This window comes from Scyliorhinus canicula, chromosome 9 (genome assembly GCF_902713615.1).
Source record: "Scyliorhinus canicula chromosome 9, sScyCan1.1, whole genome shotgun sequence".
NCBI classification, from domain to species: Eukaryota; Metazoa; Chordata; class Chondrichthyes; order Carcharhiniformes; family Scyliorhinidae; genus Scyliorhinus; species Scyliorhinus canicula.
This window is the reverse complement of record NC_052154.1, coordinates 98350287-98365349: the sequence shown is the minus strand read 5'-3', so window position 1 is coordinate 98365349 and position 15063 is coordinate 98350287.

Sequence of the window (15063 nt, the reverse complement as noted above, 5' to 3'; positions counted from 1 at the left end):
GATGTGTAATAATAATATAATAATAATATTATATTGCCACAAGTATGAAGTTTACATAGGCATAGAACAGTACAGCACAGAACAGGCCCTTCGGCCCTCGATGTTGTGCCGAGCAATGATCACCCTACTCAAACCCACATATCCACCCTGTACCCGTAACCCAACAACCCCCCCCCATTAACCTTACCTTTTAGGACACTACGGGCAATTTAGCATGGCCAATCCACCTAACCCGCACATCTTTGGACTGTGGGAGGAAACCGGAGCACCCGGAGGAAACCCACGCACGCACGGGGAGGACATGCAGACTCCGCACAGACAGTGACCCAGCCGGGAATCGAACCTGGGACCCTGGAGCTGTGAAGCATTTATGCTAACCACCATGCTACCGTGCTGCCCTCCATGCTACCGTGAGGCAAGTTACTGCGAAAAGCCCCTAGTCGCCACATTCAGGCGCCTGTTCGGGTATGCTGGTACAGGAATTGAACTTGCCTTGTTCTGTATTACAAACCAGCTATCTAGCCCACTGAGCTAAACGGTACACTGTTTCCACAAATACAGCAACCGATTTACCCAAAATAAACTCGAAAACAGCACTGACAAAATATCCAAATCATCTGTCTACAGTCAGACTGTTGGAACTATCAGAGGCCCTGGCCATAATCTCCCAATCCTCCTTCGAGCTAGAATTGGTGTCAGAAAACTGGACAATTGGAAGTAATACACTCTTGTTCAATAAAATAACTTGAGGTCAGTCAGTTTTGCCTCGGTGGTGGGAAAGCTTTGAGAGGCAAAATTAAGTTTCTTGGACAAATGTGACTTGATTAATCCCAGATCTGTTCAGAGTTGGTTCTGTTTAACTTGGGAGCTTCTTGTTGTGGGCTTTTACGTATATTTCTGTTGACATGCTGTACATGGACTTCCTAAATCCATTTGATACAATGCCTCAGAACAAAGCAAAATTGGAGCTCATGAAATAAAAGGGATGATGGTAATACAGATATGCGATTGGCTGAATGACAGGGTATTATGGTTAACCAGTGATTTTGAGAGTACAGCCAGGTTTATCGTGAGGATATCCAGGGGATCCTTGTTAGGACCTGATAGATATGAATAACTGAGACCTTGGTGTACACAGGGCACAATTTAAAATTTGAGGATGACACAAAACCTGGAAGCAGTGTGAATGGAGGAGAGGACAGTGTAGACCTTCAAAAAGCCATAGATAAGTTGGTGGAGTGGACGGATGTGCCAGAAGAAATTCAATGCAGAAATGTGTGAAGTGATAAATTTTGGTCACAGGAACACAGAGAGACAAGAGGAGCAGGAGGTTTAGAGGGGCTGTGAGGGAAACTGTTTTTACCCAGAGAGCGGTGGGAGTTTGGAACTCACTGCCTGAAAGGCTGGTAGAGGCAGAGACCCTCATAACATTTAAGAAGTATTTAGATGTGCACTTGCGATTCCAGGGCAGACAGGGCTATGGGCCAAGTGCTGGAAAATGGCATTAGAATGGTTAGGTGGTTGTTTTTGACTGGCACAGACAAATTGGGCTGGGCTGAAGGGCCTTTTCTGTGCTCTACGACACTTTGACTGCAGAAAGTGTCAGGAATTCCAGATCAGGATTTTTTTCTAAAGTCACCCTCAAGGATTAAGAGGAGCAGAACACAGATCAGGGGCAAATGTGACTGAAGGTTCCGTCAAAAAGAAATGCTTAAAGATGCTGAGACTGGAGACATGGCGGTGAATAATTATGCTGGTGACTCAGAAAAAAGCAACTGAGGAGGGTGAGGTTTTGTGGAGGTGACACACAGAGGAGGGAAAAAGGACGAGGAGGTGTTGTGGAGGTGATAAAGAGAGGAGGGACTGAGGAGGGTGAGGCCTGTGGAGGGGATACTGAGAGGAGGGACTGAGGAGGATGAGACATTGTGTAAGTGAGAGAGAGGAGGGACTGAGGAGGATGAGGCATTTGGAGGTGATACTGAGAGGAGGGACTGAGAAGGGACTGAGGAGGATGAGGCATCTGTATGTGATATTGAGAGGAGGGAGTGAGGAGGATGAGGCGTTGTGGAGGTGATACTAGGAGGAGAGACTGAGGAGGATCAGAAATGTGGAAGTGATAGAGAGGAGGGAGTGAGGAGGATGGTACATTGTGGAGGTGACTCAGTGAGGAGGGAGTGAGGAGGATGGGACATTGTGGAGGTGATACTGAGAGGAGAGAGTGAGGAGGATGGGACATTGTGGAGGTGACTCAGAGAGGAGGGAGTGAGGAGGATGGTACATTGTGGAGGTGACTCAGAGAGGAGGGAGTGAGGAGGATGGGACATTGTGGAGGTGACTCAGTGAGGAGGGAGTGAGGAGGATGGGACATTGTGGAGGTGACTCAGTGAGGAGGGAGTGAGGAGGATGGGACATTGTGGCGGTTACTCAGTGAGGAGGGAGTGAGGAGGATGGGACATTGTGGAGGTGACTCAGTGAGGAGGGAGTGAGGAGGATGGGACATTGTGGAGGTGACTCAGTGAGGAGGGAGTGAGGTGGATGGGACATTGTGGAGGTGACTCAGAGAGGAGGGAGTGAGGAGGATGGTACATTGTGGAGGTGACTCAGAGAGGAGGGAGTGAGGATGGGACATTGTGGAGGTGACTCAGAGAGGAGGGAGTGAGGAGGATGGGACATTGTGAAGGTGACTCAGAAAGGAGGGAGTGAGGAGGATGGGACATTGTGGAGGTGATACTGAGAGGAGGGAGTGAGGAGGATGGGACATTGTGGAGGTGACTCAGCGAGGAGGGAGTGAGGAGGATGGGACATTGTGGAGGTGACTCAGTGAGGAGGGAGTGAGCAGGATGGGACATTGTGGAGGTGACTCAGTGAGGAGGGAGTGAGGAAGATGGGACATTGTGGAGATGACTCAGTGAGGAGGGAGTGAGGAAGATGGGACATTGTGGAGGTGACTCAGTGAGGATGGAGTGAGGAGGATGGGACATTGTGGAGGTGACTCAGTGAGGAGGGAGTGAGGAAGATGGGACATTGTGGAGGTGACTCAGTGAGGAGGGAGTGAGGAGGATGGGACATTGTGGAGGTGACTCAATGAGGAGGGAGTGAGGAGGATGGGACATTGTGGAGGTGACTCGGTGAGGAGGGAGTGAGGAGGATGGGACATTGTGGAGGTGACTCAGTGAGGATGGAGTGAGGAGGATGGGACATTGAGGAGGTGACTCAGTGAGGAGGGAGTGAGGAGGATGAGGCATTGTGGAGGTGACTCAGAGAGGAGGGAGTGAGGAGGATGGGACATTGTGGAGGCGATACCGAGAGGAGGGAGTGAGGAGGATGGGACATTGTGGAGGTTACTCAGTGAGGAGGGAGTGAGGAGGATGGGACATTGTGGAGGTGACTCAGAGAGGAGGGAGTGAGGAGGATGGGACATTGTGGAGGTGATACTGAGAGGAGGGAGTGAGGAGGATGGGACATTGTGGAGGTGACTCAGTGAGGAGGGAGTGAGGAGGATGGGACATTGTGGACGTGACTCAGTGAGGAGGGAGTGAGGAGGATGGGACATTGTGGAGGTGACTCAGTGAGGAGGGAGTGAGGAGGATGGGACATTGTGGAGGTGACTCAGTGAGGAGGGAGTGAGGAGGATGGGACATTGTGGAGATGACTCAGTGAGGAGGGAGTGAGGAGGATGGGACATTGTGGAGGTGACTCAGTGAGGAGGGAGTGAGGAGGATGGGACATTGTGGAGGTGATACCGAGAGGAGGGAGTGAGGAGGATGGGACATTGTGGAGGTGACTCAGTGAGGAGGGAGTGAGGAGGATGGGACATTGTGGAGGTGACTCAGAGAGGAGGGAGTGAGGAGGATGGGACATTGTGGAGGTGACTCAGTGAGGAGGGAGTGAGGAGGATGGGACATTGTGGAGGTGACTCAGTGAGGAGGGAGTGAGGAGGATGGGACATTGTGGAGGTGACTCAGAGAGGAGGGAGTGAGGAGGATGGGACATTGTGGAGGTGACTCAGAGAGGAGGGAGTGAGGAGGATGGGACATTGTGGAGGTGACTCAGAGAGGAGGGAGTGAGGAGGATGGGACATTGTGGAGGTGACTCAGAGAGGAGGGAGTGAGGAGGATGGGACATTGTGGAGGTGACTCAGAGAGGAGGGAGTGAGGAGGATGGGACATTGTGGAGATGACTCAGTGAGGAGGGAGTGAGGAGGATGGGACATTGTGGAGGTGACTCAGTGAGGAGGGAGTGAGGAGGATGGGACATTGTGGAGGTGACTCAGAGAGGAGGGAGTGAGGAGGATGGGACATTGTGGAGGTGATACTGAGAGGAGGGAGTGAGGAGGATGGGACATTGTGGAGGTGACTCAGTGAGGAGGGAGTGAGGAGGATGGGACATTGTGGACGTGACTCAGTGAGGAGGGAGTGAGGAGGATGGGACATTGTGGAGGTGACTCAGTGAGGAGGGAGTGAGGAGGATGGGACATTGTGGAGATGACTCAGTGAGGAGGGAGTGAGGAGGATGGGACATTGTGGAGGTGACTCAGTGAGGAGGGAGTGAGGAGGATGGGACATTGTGGAGGTGATACCGAGAGGAGGGAGTGAGGAGGATGGGACATTGTGGAGGTTACTCAGTGAGGAGGGAGTGAGGAGGATGGGACATTGTGGAGGTGATACCGAGAGGAGGGAGTGAGGAGGATGGGACATTGTGGAGGTTACTCAGTGAGGAGGGAGTGAGGAGGATGGGACATTGTGGAGGTGACTCAGAGAGGAGGGAGTGAGGAGGATGGTACATTGTGGAGGTGACTCAGAGAGGAGGGAGTGAGGATGGGACATTGTGGAGGTGACTCAGAGAGGAGGGAGTGAGGAGGATGGGACATTGTGAAGGTGACTCAGAAAGGAGGGAGTGAGGAGGATGGTACATTGTGGAGGTGACTCAGTGAGGAGGGAGTGAGGAGGATGGGACATTGTGGAGGTGATACTGAGAGGAGAGAGTGAGGAGGATGGGACATTGTGGAGGTGACTCAGAGAGGAGGGAGTGAGGAGGATGGTACATTGTGGAGGTGACTCAGAGAGGAGGGAGTGAGGATGGGACATTGTGGAGGTGACTCAGAGAGGAGGGAGTGAGGAGGATGGGACATTGTGAAGGTGACTCAGAAAGGAGGGAGTGAGGAGGATGGGACATTGTGGAGGTGACTCAGCGAGGAGGGAGTGAGGAGGATGGGACATTGTGGAGGTGACTCAGTGAGGAGGGAGTGAGCAGGATGGGACATTGTGGAGGTGACTCAGTGAGGAGGGAGTGAGGAAGATGGGACATTGTGGAGATGACTCAGTGAGGAGGGAGTGAGGAAGATGGGACATTGTGGAGGTGACTCAGTGAGGATGGAGTGAGGAGGATGGGACATTGTGGAGGTGACTCAGTGAGGAGGGAGTGAGGAAGATGGGACATTGTGGAGGTGACTCAGTGAGGAGGGAGTGAGGAGGATGGGACATTGTGGAGGTGACTCAGTGAGGAGGGAGTGAGGAGGATGGGACATTGTGGAGGTGACTCGGTGAGGAGGGAGTGAGGAGGATGGGACATTGTGGAGGTGACTCAGTGAGGATGGAGTGAGGAGGATGGGACATTGAGGAGGTGACTCAGTGAGGAGGGAGTGAGGAGGATGAGGCGTTGTGGAGGTGACTCAGAGAGGAGGGAGTGAGGAGGATGGGACATTGTGGAGGCGATACCGAGAGGAGGGAGTGAGGAGGATGGGACATTGTGGAGGTTACTCAGTGAGGAGGGAGTGAGGAGGATGGGACATTGTGGAGGTGACTCAGAGAGGAGGGAGTGAGGAGGATGGGACATTGTGGAGGTGATACTGAGAGGAGGGAGTGAGGAGGATGGGACATTGTGGAGGTGACTCAGTGAGGAGGGAGTGAGGAGGATGGGACATTGTGGAGGTGACTCAGTGAGGATGGAGTGAGGAGGATGGGACATTGAGGAGGTGACTCAGTGAGGAGGGAGTGAGGAGGATGAGGCGTTGTGGAGGTGACTCAGAGAGGAGGGAGTGAGGAGGATGGGACATTGTGGAGGCGATACCGAGAGGAGGGAGTGAGGAGGATGGGACATTGTGGAGGTTACTCAGTGACGAGGGAGTGAGGAGGATGGGACATTGTGGATGTGACTCAGAGAGGAGGGAGTGAGGAGGATGGGACATTGTGGAGGTGATACTGAGAGGAGGGAGTGAGGAGGATGGGACATTGTGGAGGTGACTCAGTGAGGAGGGAGTGAGGAGGATGGGACATTGTGGACGTGACTCAGTGAGGAGGGAGTGAGGAGGATGGGACATTGTGGACGTGACTCAGTGAGGAGGGAGTGAGGAGGATGGGACATTGTGGAGGTGACTCAGTGAGGAGGGAGTGAGGAGGATGGGACATTGTGGAGGTGACTCAGTGAGGAGGGAGTGAGGAGGATGGGACATTGTGGAGGTGATACCGAGAGGAGGGAGTGAGGAGGATGGGACATTGTGGAGGTTACTCAGTGAGGAGGGAGTGAGGAGGATGGGACATTGTGGAGGTGACTCAGAGAGGAGGGAGTGAGGAGGATGGGACATTGTGGACGTGACTCAGTGAGGAGGGAGTGAGGAGGATGGGACATTGTGGAGGTGACTCAGTGAGGAGGGAGTGAGGAGGATGGGACATTGTGGAGGTGACTCAGTGAGGAGGGAGTGAGGAGGATGGGACATTGTGGAGGTGACTCAGTGAGGAGGGAGTGAGGAGGATGGGACATTGTGGAGGTGATACCGAGAGGAGGGAGTGAGGAGGATGGGACATTGTGGAGGTTACTCAGTGAGGAGGGAGTGAGGAGGATGGGACATTGTGGAGGTGACTCAGAGAGGAGGGAGTGAGGAGGATGGGACATTGTGGAGGTGACTCAGTGAGGAGGGAGTGAGGAGGATGGGACATTGTGGAGGTGACTCAGTGAGGAGGGAGTGAGGAGGATGGGACATTGTGGAGGTGACTCAGAGAGGAGGGAGTGAGGAGGATGGGACATTGTGGAGGTGACTCAGAGAGGAGGGAGTGAGGAGGATGGGACATTGTGGAGGTGACTCAGAGAGGAGGGAGTGAGGAGGATGGGACATTGTGGAGATGACTCAGTGAGGAGGGAGTGAGGAGGATGGGACATCGTGGAGTTGACTCAGTGAGGAGGGAGTGAGGAGGATGGGACATTGTGGAGGTGACTCAGAGAGGAGGGAGTGAGGAGGATGGGACATTGTGGAGGTGATACTGAGAGGAGGGAGTGAGGAGGATGGGACATTGTGGAGGTGACTCAGTGAGGAGGGAGTGAGGAGGATGGGACATTGTGGACGTGACTCAGTGAGGAGGGAGTGAGGAGGATGGGACATTGTGGAGGTGACTCAGTGAGGAGGGAGTGAGGAGGATGGGACATTGTGGAGGTGACTCAGTGAGGAGGGAGTGAGGAGGATGGGACATTGTGGAGATGACTCAGTGAGGAGGGAGTGAGGAGGATGGGACATTGTGGAGGTGACTCAGTGAGGAGGGAGTGAGGAGGATGGGACATTGTGGAGGTGATACTGAGAGGAGGGAGTGAGGAGGATGGGACATTGTGGAGGTGACTCAGTGAGGAGGGAGTGAGGAGGATGGGACATTGTGGAGGTGACTCAGTGAGGAGGGAGTGAGGTGGATGGGACATTGTGGAGGTGACTCAGAGAGGAGGGAGTGAGGAGGATGGTACATTGTGGAGGTGACTCAGAGAGGAGGGAGTGAGGATGGGACATTGTGGAGGTGACTCAGAGAGGAGGGAGTGAGGAGGATGGGACATTGTGAAGGTGACTCAGGAAGGAGGGAGTGAGGAGGATGGGACATTGTGGAGGTGATACTGAGAGGAGGGAGTGAGGAGGATGGGACATTGTGGAGGTGACTCAGCGAGGAGGGAGTGAGGAGGATGGGACATTGTGGAGGTGACTCAGTGAGGAGGGAGTGAGCAGGATGGGACATTGTGGAGGTGACTCAGTGAGGAGGGAGTGAGGAAGATGGGACATTGTGGAGATGACTCAGTGAGGAGGGAGTGAGGAAGATGGGACATTGTGGAGGTGACTCAGTGAGGATGGAGTGAGGAGGATGGGACATTGTGGAGGTGACTCAGTGAGGAGGGAGTGAGGAAGATGGGACATTGTGGAGGTGACTCAGTGAGGAGGGAGTGAGGAGGATGGGACATTGTGGAGGTGACTCAATGAGGAGGGAGTGAGGAGGATGGGACATTGTGGAGGTGACTCGGTGAGGAGGGAGTGAGGAGGATGGGACATTGTGGAGGTGACTCAGTGAGGATGGAGTGAGGAGGATGGGACATTGAGAAGGTGACTCAGTGAGGAGGGAGTGAGGAGGATGAGGCGTTGTGGAGGTGACTCAGAGAGGAGGGAGTGAGGAGGATGGGACATTGTGGAGGCGATACCGAGAGGAGGGAGTGAGGAGGATGGGACATTGTGGAGGTTACTCAGTGAGGAGGGAGTGAGGAGGATGGGACATTGTGGAGGTGACTCAGAGAGGAGGGAGTGAGGAGGATGGGACATTGTGGAGGTGATACTGAGAGGAGGGAGTGAGGAGGATGGGACATTGTGGAGGTGACTCAGTGAGGAGGGAGTGAGGAGGATGGGACATTGTGGAGGTGACTCAGTGAGGAGGGAGTGAGGAGGATGGGACATTGTGGAGGTGACTCAGTGAGGAGGGAGTGAGGAGGATGGGACATTGTGGAGGTGACTCAGTGAGGAGGGAGTGAGGAGGATGGGACATTGTGGAGATGACTCAGTGAGGAGGGAGTGAGGAGGATGGGACATTGTGGAGGTGACTCAGTGAGGAGGGAGTGAGGAGGATGGGACATTGTGGAGGTGATACCGAGAGGAGGGAGTGAGGAGGATGGGACATTGTGGAGGTTACTCAGTGAGGAGGGAGTGAGGAGGATGGGACATTGTGGAGGTGACTCAGAGAGGAGGGAGTGAGGAGGATGGGACATTGTGGAGGTGACTCAGTGAGGAGGGAGTGAGGAGGATGGGACATTGTGGAGGTGACTCAGTGAGGAGGGAGTGAGGAGGATGGGACATTGTGGAGGTGACTCAGAGAGGAGGGAGTGAGGAGGATGGGACATTGTGGAGGTGACTCAGAGAGGAGGGAGTGAGGAGGATGGGACATTGTGGAGGTGACTCAGAGAGGAGGGAGTGAGGAGGATGGGACATTGTGGAGGTGACTCAGAGAGGAGGGAGTGAGGAGGATGGGACATTGTGGAGATGACTCAGTGAGGAGGGAGTGAGGAGGATGGGACATTGTGGAGGTGACTCAGTGAGGAGGGAGTGAGGAGGATGGGACATTGTGGAGGTGACTCAGAGAGGAGGGAGTGAGGAGGATGGGACATTGTGGAGGTGATACTGAGAGGAGGGAGTGAGGAGGATGGGACATTGTGGAGGTGACTCAGTGAGGAGGGAGTGAGGAGGATGGGACATTGTGGACGTGACTCAGTGAGGAGGGAGTGAGGAGGATGGGACATTGTGGAGGTGACTCAGTGAGGAGGGAGTGAGGAGGATGGGACATTGTGGAGGTGACTCAGTGAGGAGGGAGTGAGGAGGATGGGACATTGTGGAGGTGACTCAGTGAGGAGGGAGTGAGGAGGATGGGACATTGTGGAGGTGATACCGAGAGGAGGGAGTGAGGAGGATGGGACATTGTGGAGGTTACTCAGTGAGGAGGGAGTGAGGAGGATGGGACATTGTGGAGGTGACTCAGAGAGGAGGGAGTGAGGAGGATGGGACATTGTGGAGGTGACTCAGAGAGGAGGGAGTGAGGAGGATGGTACATTGTGGAGGTGACTCAGAGAGGAGGGAGTGAGGATGGGACATTGTGGAGGTGACTCAGAGAGGAGGGAGTGAGGAGGATGGGACATTGTGAAGGTGACTCAGAAAGGAGGGAGTGAGGAGGATGGTACATTGTGGAGGTGACTCAGTGAGGAGGGAGTGAGGAGGATGGGACATTGTGGAGGTGATACTGAGAGGAGAGAGTGAGGAGGATGGGACATTGTGGAGGTGACTCAGAGAGGAGGGAGTGAGGAGGATGGTACATTGTGGAGGTGACTCAGAGAGGAGGGAGTGAGGATGGGACATTGTGGAGGTGACTCAGAGAGGAGGGAGTGAGGAGGATGGGACATTGTGAAGGTGACTCAGAAAGGAGGGAGTGAGGAGGATGGGACATTGTGGAGGTGACTCAGCGAGGAGGGAGTGAGGAGGATGGGACATTGTGGAGGTGACTCAGTGAGGAGGGAGTGAGCAGGATGGGACATTGTGGAGGTGACTCAGTGAGGAGGGAGTGAGGAAGATGGGACATTGTGGAGATGACTCAGTGAGGAGGGAGTGAGGAAGATGGGACATTGTGGAGGTGACTCAGTGAGGATGGAGTGAGGAGGATGGGACATTGTGGAGGTGACTCAGTGAGGAGGGAGTGAGGAAGATGGGACATTATGGAGGTGACTCAGTGAGGAGGGAGTGAGGAGGATGGGACATTGTGGAGGTGACTCAATGAGGAGGGAGTGAGGAGGATGGGACATTGTGGAGGTGACTCGGTGAGGAGGGAGTGAGGAGGATGGGACATTGTGGAGGTGACTCAGTGAGGAGGGAGTGAGGAGGATGGGACATTGAGGAGGTGACTCAGTGAGGAGGGAGTGAGGAGGATGAGGCGTTGTGGAGGTGACTCAGAGAGGAGGGAGTGAGGAGGATGGGACATTGTGGAGGCGATACCGAGAGGAGGGAGTGAGGAGGATGGGACATTGTGGAGGTTACTCAGTGACGAGGGAGTGAGGAGGATGGGACATTGTGGATGTGACTCAGAGAGGAGGGAGTGAGGAGGATGGGACATTGTGGAGGTGATACTGAGAGGAGGGAGTGAGGAGGATGGGACATTGTGGAGGTGACTCAGTGAGGAGGGAGTGAGGAGGATGGGACATTGTGGACGTGACTCAGTGAGGAGGGAGTGAGGAGGATGGGACATTGTGGACGTGACTCAGTGAGGAGGGAGTGAGGAGGATGGGACATTGTGGAGGTGACTCAGTGAGGAGGGAGTGAGGAGGATGGGACATTGTGGAGGTGACTCAGTGAGGAGGGAGTGAGGAGGATGGGACATTGTGGAGGTGATACCGAGAGGAGGGAGTGAGGAGGATGGGACATTGTGGAGGTGATACCGAGAGGAGGGAGTGAGGAGGATGGGACATTGTGGAGGTTACTCAGTGAGGAGGGAGTGAGGAGGATGGGACATTGTGGAGGTGACTCAGAGAGGAGGGAGTGAGGAGGATGGGACATTGTGGACGTGACTCAGTGAGGAGGGAGTGAGGAGGATGGGACATTGTGGAGGTGACTCAGTGAGGAGGGAGTGAGGAGGATGGGACATTGTGGAGGTGACTCAGTGAGGAGGGAGTGAGGAGGATGGGACATTGTGGAGGTGACTCAGTGAGGAGGGAGTGAGGAGGATGGGACATTGTGGAGGTGATACCGAGAGGAGGGAGTGAGGAGGATGGGACATTGTGGAGGTTACTCAGTGAGGAGGGAGTGAGGAGGATGGGACATTGTGGAGGTGACTCAGAGAGGAGGGAGTGAGGAGGATGGGACATTGTGGAGGTGACTCAGTGAGGAGGGAGTGAGGAGGATGGGACATTGTGGAGGTGACTCAGTGAGGAGGGAGGGAGGAGGATGGGACATTGTGGAGGTGACTCAGAGAGGAGGGAGTGAGGAGGATGGGACATTGTGGAGGTGACTCAGAGAGGAGGGAGTGAGGAGGATGGGACATTGTGGAGGTGACTCAGAGAGGAGGGAGTGAGGAGGATGGGACATTGTGGAGATGACTCAGTGAGGAGGGAGTGAGGAGGATGGGACATCGTGGAGTTGACTCAGTGAGGAGGGAGTGAGGAGGATGGGACATTGTGGAGGTGACTCAGAGAGGAGGGAGTGAGGAGGATGGGACATTGTGGAGGTGACTCAGAGAGGAGGGAGTGAGGAGGATGGGACATTGTGGAGGTGACTCAGTGAGGAGGGAGTGAGGAGGATGGGACATTGTGGAGGTGACTCAGTGAGGAGGGAGTGAGGAGGATGGGACATTGTGGACGTGACTCAGTGAGGAGGGAGTGAGGAGGATGGGACATTGTGGAGGTGACTCAGTGAGGAGGGAGTGAGGAGGATGGGACATTGTGGAGGTGACTCAGTGAGGAGGGAGTGAGGAGGATGGGACATTGTGGAGGTGACTCAGTGAGGAGGGAGTGAGGAGGATGGGACATTGTGGAGGTGATACTGAGAGGAGGGAGTGAGGAGGATGGGACATTGTGGAGGTGACTCAGTGAGGAGGGAGTGAGGAGGATGGGACATTGTGGACGTGACTCAGTGAGGAGGGAGTGAGGAGGATGGGACATTGTGGAGGTGACTCAGTGAGGAGGGAGTGAGGAGGATGGGACATTGTGGAGGTGACTCAGTGAGGAGGGAGTGAGGAGGATGGGACATTGTGGAGGTGACTCAGTGAGGAGGGAGTGAGGAGGATGGGACATTGTGGAGGTGATACCGAGAGGAGGGAGTGAGGAGGATGGGACATTGTGGAGGTTACTCAGTGAGGAGGGAGTGAGGAGGATGGGACATTGTGGAGGTGACTCAGAGAGGAGGGAGTGAGGAGGATGGGACATTGTGGAGGTGACTCAGTGAGGAGGGAGTGAGGAGGATGGGACATTGTGGAGGTGACTCAGTGAGGAGGGAGTGAGGAGGATGGGACATTGTGGAGGTGACTCAGAGAGGAGGGAGTGAGGAGGATGGGACATTGTGGAGGTGACTCAGAGAGGAGGGATTGAGGAGGATGGGACATTGTGGAGGTGACTCAGAGAGGAGGGAGTGAGGAGGATGGGACATTGTGGAGATGACTCAGTGAGGAGGGAGTGAGGAGGATGGGACATTGTGGAGGTGACTCAGTGAGGAGGGAGTGAGGAGGATGGGACATTGTGGAGGTGACTCAGAGAGGAGGGAGTGAGGAGGATGGGACATTGTGGAGGTGATACTGAGAGGAGGGAGTGAGGAGAATGGGACATTGTGGAGGTGACTCAGTGAGGAGGGAGTGAGGAGGATGGGACATTGTGGACGTGACTCAGTGAGGAGGGAGTGAGGAGGATGGGACATTGTGGAGGTGACTCAGTGAGGAGGGAGTGAGGAGGATGGGACATTGTGGAGGTGACTCAGTGAGGAGGGAGTGAGGAGGATGGGACATTGTGGAGATGACTCAGTGAGGAGGGAGTGAGAAGGATGGGACATTGTGGAGGTGACTCAGTGAGGAGGGAGTGAGGAGGATGGGACATTGTGGAGGTGATACCGAGAGGAGGGAGTGAGGAGGATGGGACATTGTGGAGGTTACTCAGTGAGGAGGGAGTGAGGAGGATGGGACATTGTGGAGGTGACTCAGAGAGGAGGGAGTGAGGAGGATGGGACATTGTGGAGGTGACTCAGTGAGGAGGGAGTGAGGAGGATGGGACATTGTGGAGATGACTCAGTGAGGAGGGAGTGAGGAGGATGGGACTTTGTGGACGTGACTCAGTGAGGAGGGAGTGAGGAGGATGGGACATTGTGGAGGTGACTCAGTGAGGAGGGAGTGAGGAGGATGGGACATTGTGGAGGTGACTCAGTGAGGAGGGAGTGAGGAGGATGGGACATTATGGAGGTGACTCAGTGAGGAGGGAGTGAGGAGGATGAGGCATTGTGGACGTGACTCAGTGAGGAGGGAGTGAGGAAGATGAGGCGTTGTGGAGGTGACTCAGAGAGGAGGGAGTGAGGAGGATGGGACATTGTGGAGATGACTCAGTGAGGAGGGAGTGAGGAGGATGGGACATTGTGGAGGTGACTCAGTGAGGAGGGAGTGAGGAGGATGAGGCATTGTGGAGGTGATACCGAGAGGAGGGAGTGAGGAGGATGAGGCGTTGTGGAGGTGACTCAGAGAGGAGTGAGTGAGGAGGATGAGGCGTTGTGGAGGTGACTCAGTGAGGAGGGAGTGAGGAGGATGAGACATTGTGGAGATGACTCAGTGAGGAGTGAGTGAGGAGGATGAGGCGTTGTGGAGGTGACTCAGAGAGGAGGGAGTGAGGAGGATGGGACATTGTGGAGGTGACTCAGAGAGGAGGGAGTGAGGAGGATGGGACATTGTGGAGGTTACTCAGTGAGGAGGGAGTGAGGAGGATGGGACATTGTGGAAGTGACTCAGTGAGGAGGGAGTGAGGAGGATGGGACATTGTGGAGGTGACTCAGTGAGGAGGGAGTGAGGTGGATGGGACATTGTGGAGGTGACTCAGAGAGGAGGGAGTGAGGAGGATGGGACATTGTGGAGGTGACTCAGTGAGGAGGGAGTGAGGTGGATGGGACATTGTGGAGGTTACTCAGTGAGGAGGGAGTGAGGAGGATGGGACATTGTGGAGGTGACTCAATGAGGAGGGAGTGAGGTGGATGGGACATTGTGGAGGTGACTCAGTGAGGAGGGAGTGAGCAGGGTGGGACATTGTGGAGGTGACTCAGAGGAGGGAGTGAGGAGGATGGGACATTGTGGAGGTGACTCAGTGAGGAGGGAGTGAGGAGGATGGGACATTGTGGAGGTGACTCAGTGAGGAGGGAGTGAGGAGGATGGGACATTGTGGATGTGACTCAGTGAGGAGGGAGTGAGGAGGATGAGGCATTGTGGAGGTGATACTGAGAGGAGGGACTGAGGGGGATGAGCTTTCGTGTAGGTGCCCCAGAGAGGAGGGGTTCAGGAGGATATCCCAGTGATGCTGAAGGATGGGATGTTCAGTGTGAGGTGAAGGGAATAAGGGGCTGGATTCTCTGATTCTCTAAGTCTCCACACCGGCGTGGGAACGGTGGTGTTTTACACCAGGAAAACTGGCGGAAAACGCCCACTGATTCCCCATTTTGCTGGAGGCTAGCAGGACAGCAACGTGGAGTACCCGGCTCTAGCTGCCGATACAGCCCGGAGAATTGCTGGCTCCGCGGCTGTGCAAGTGCACAGCGGTGGCCTGCTGCGGCTACGC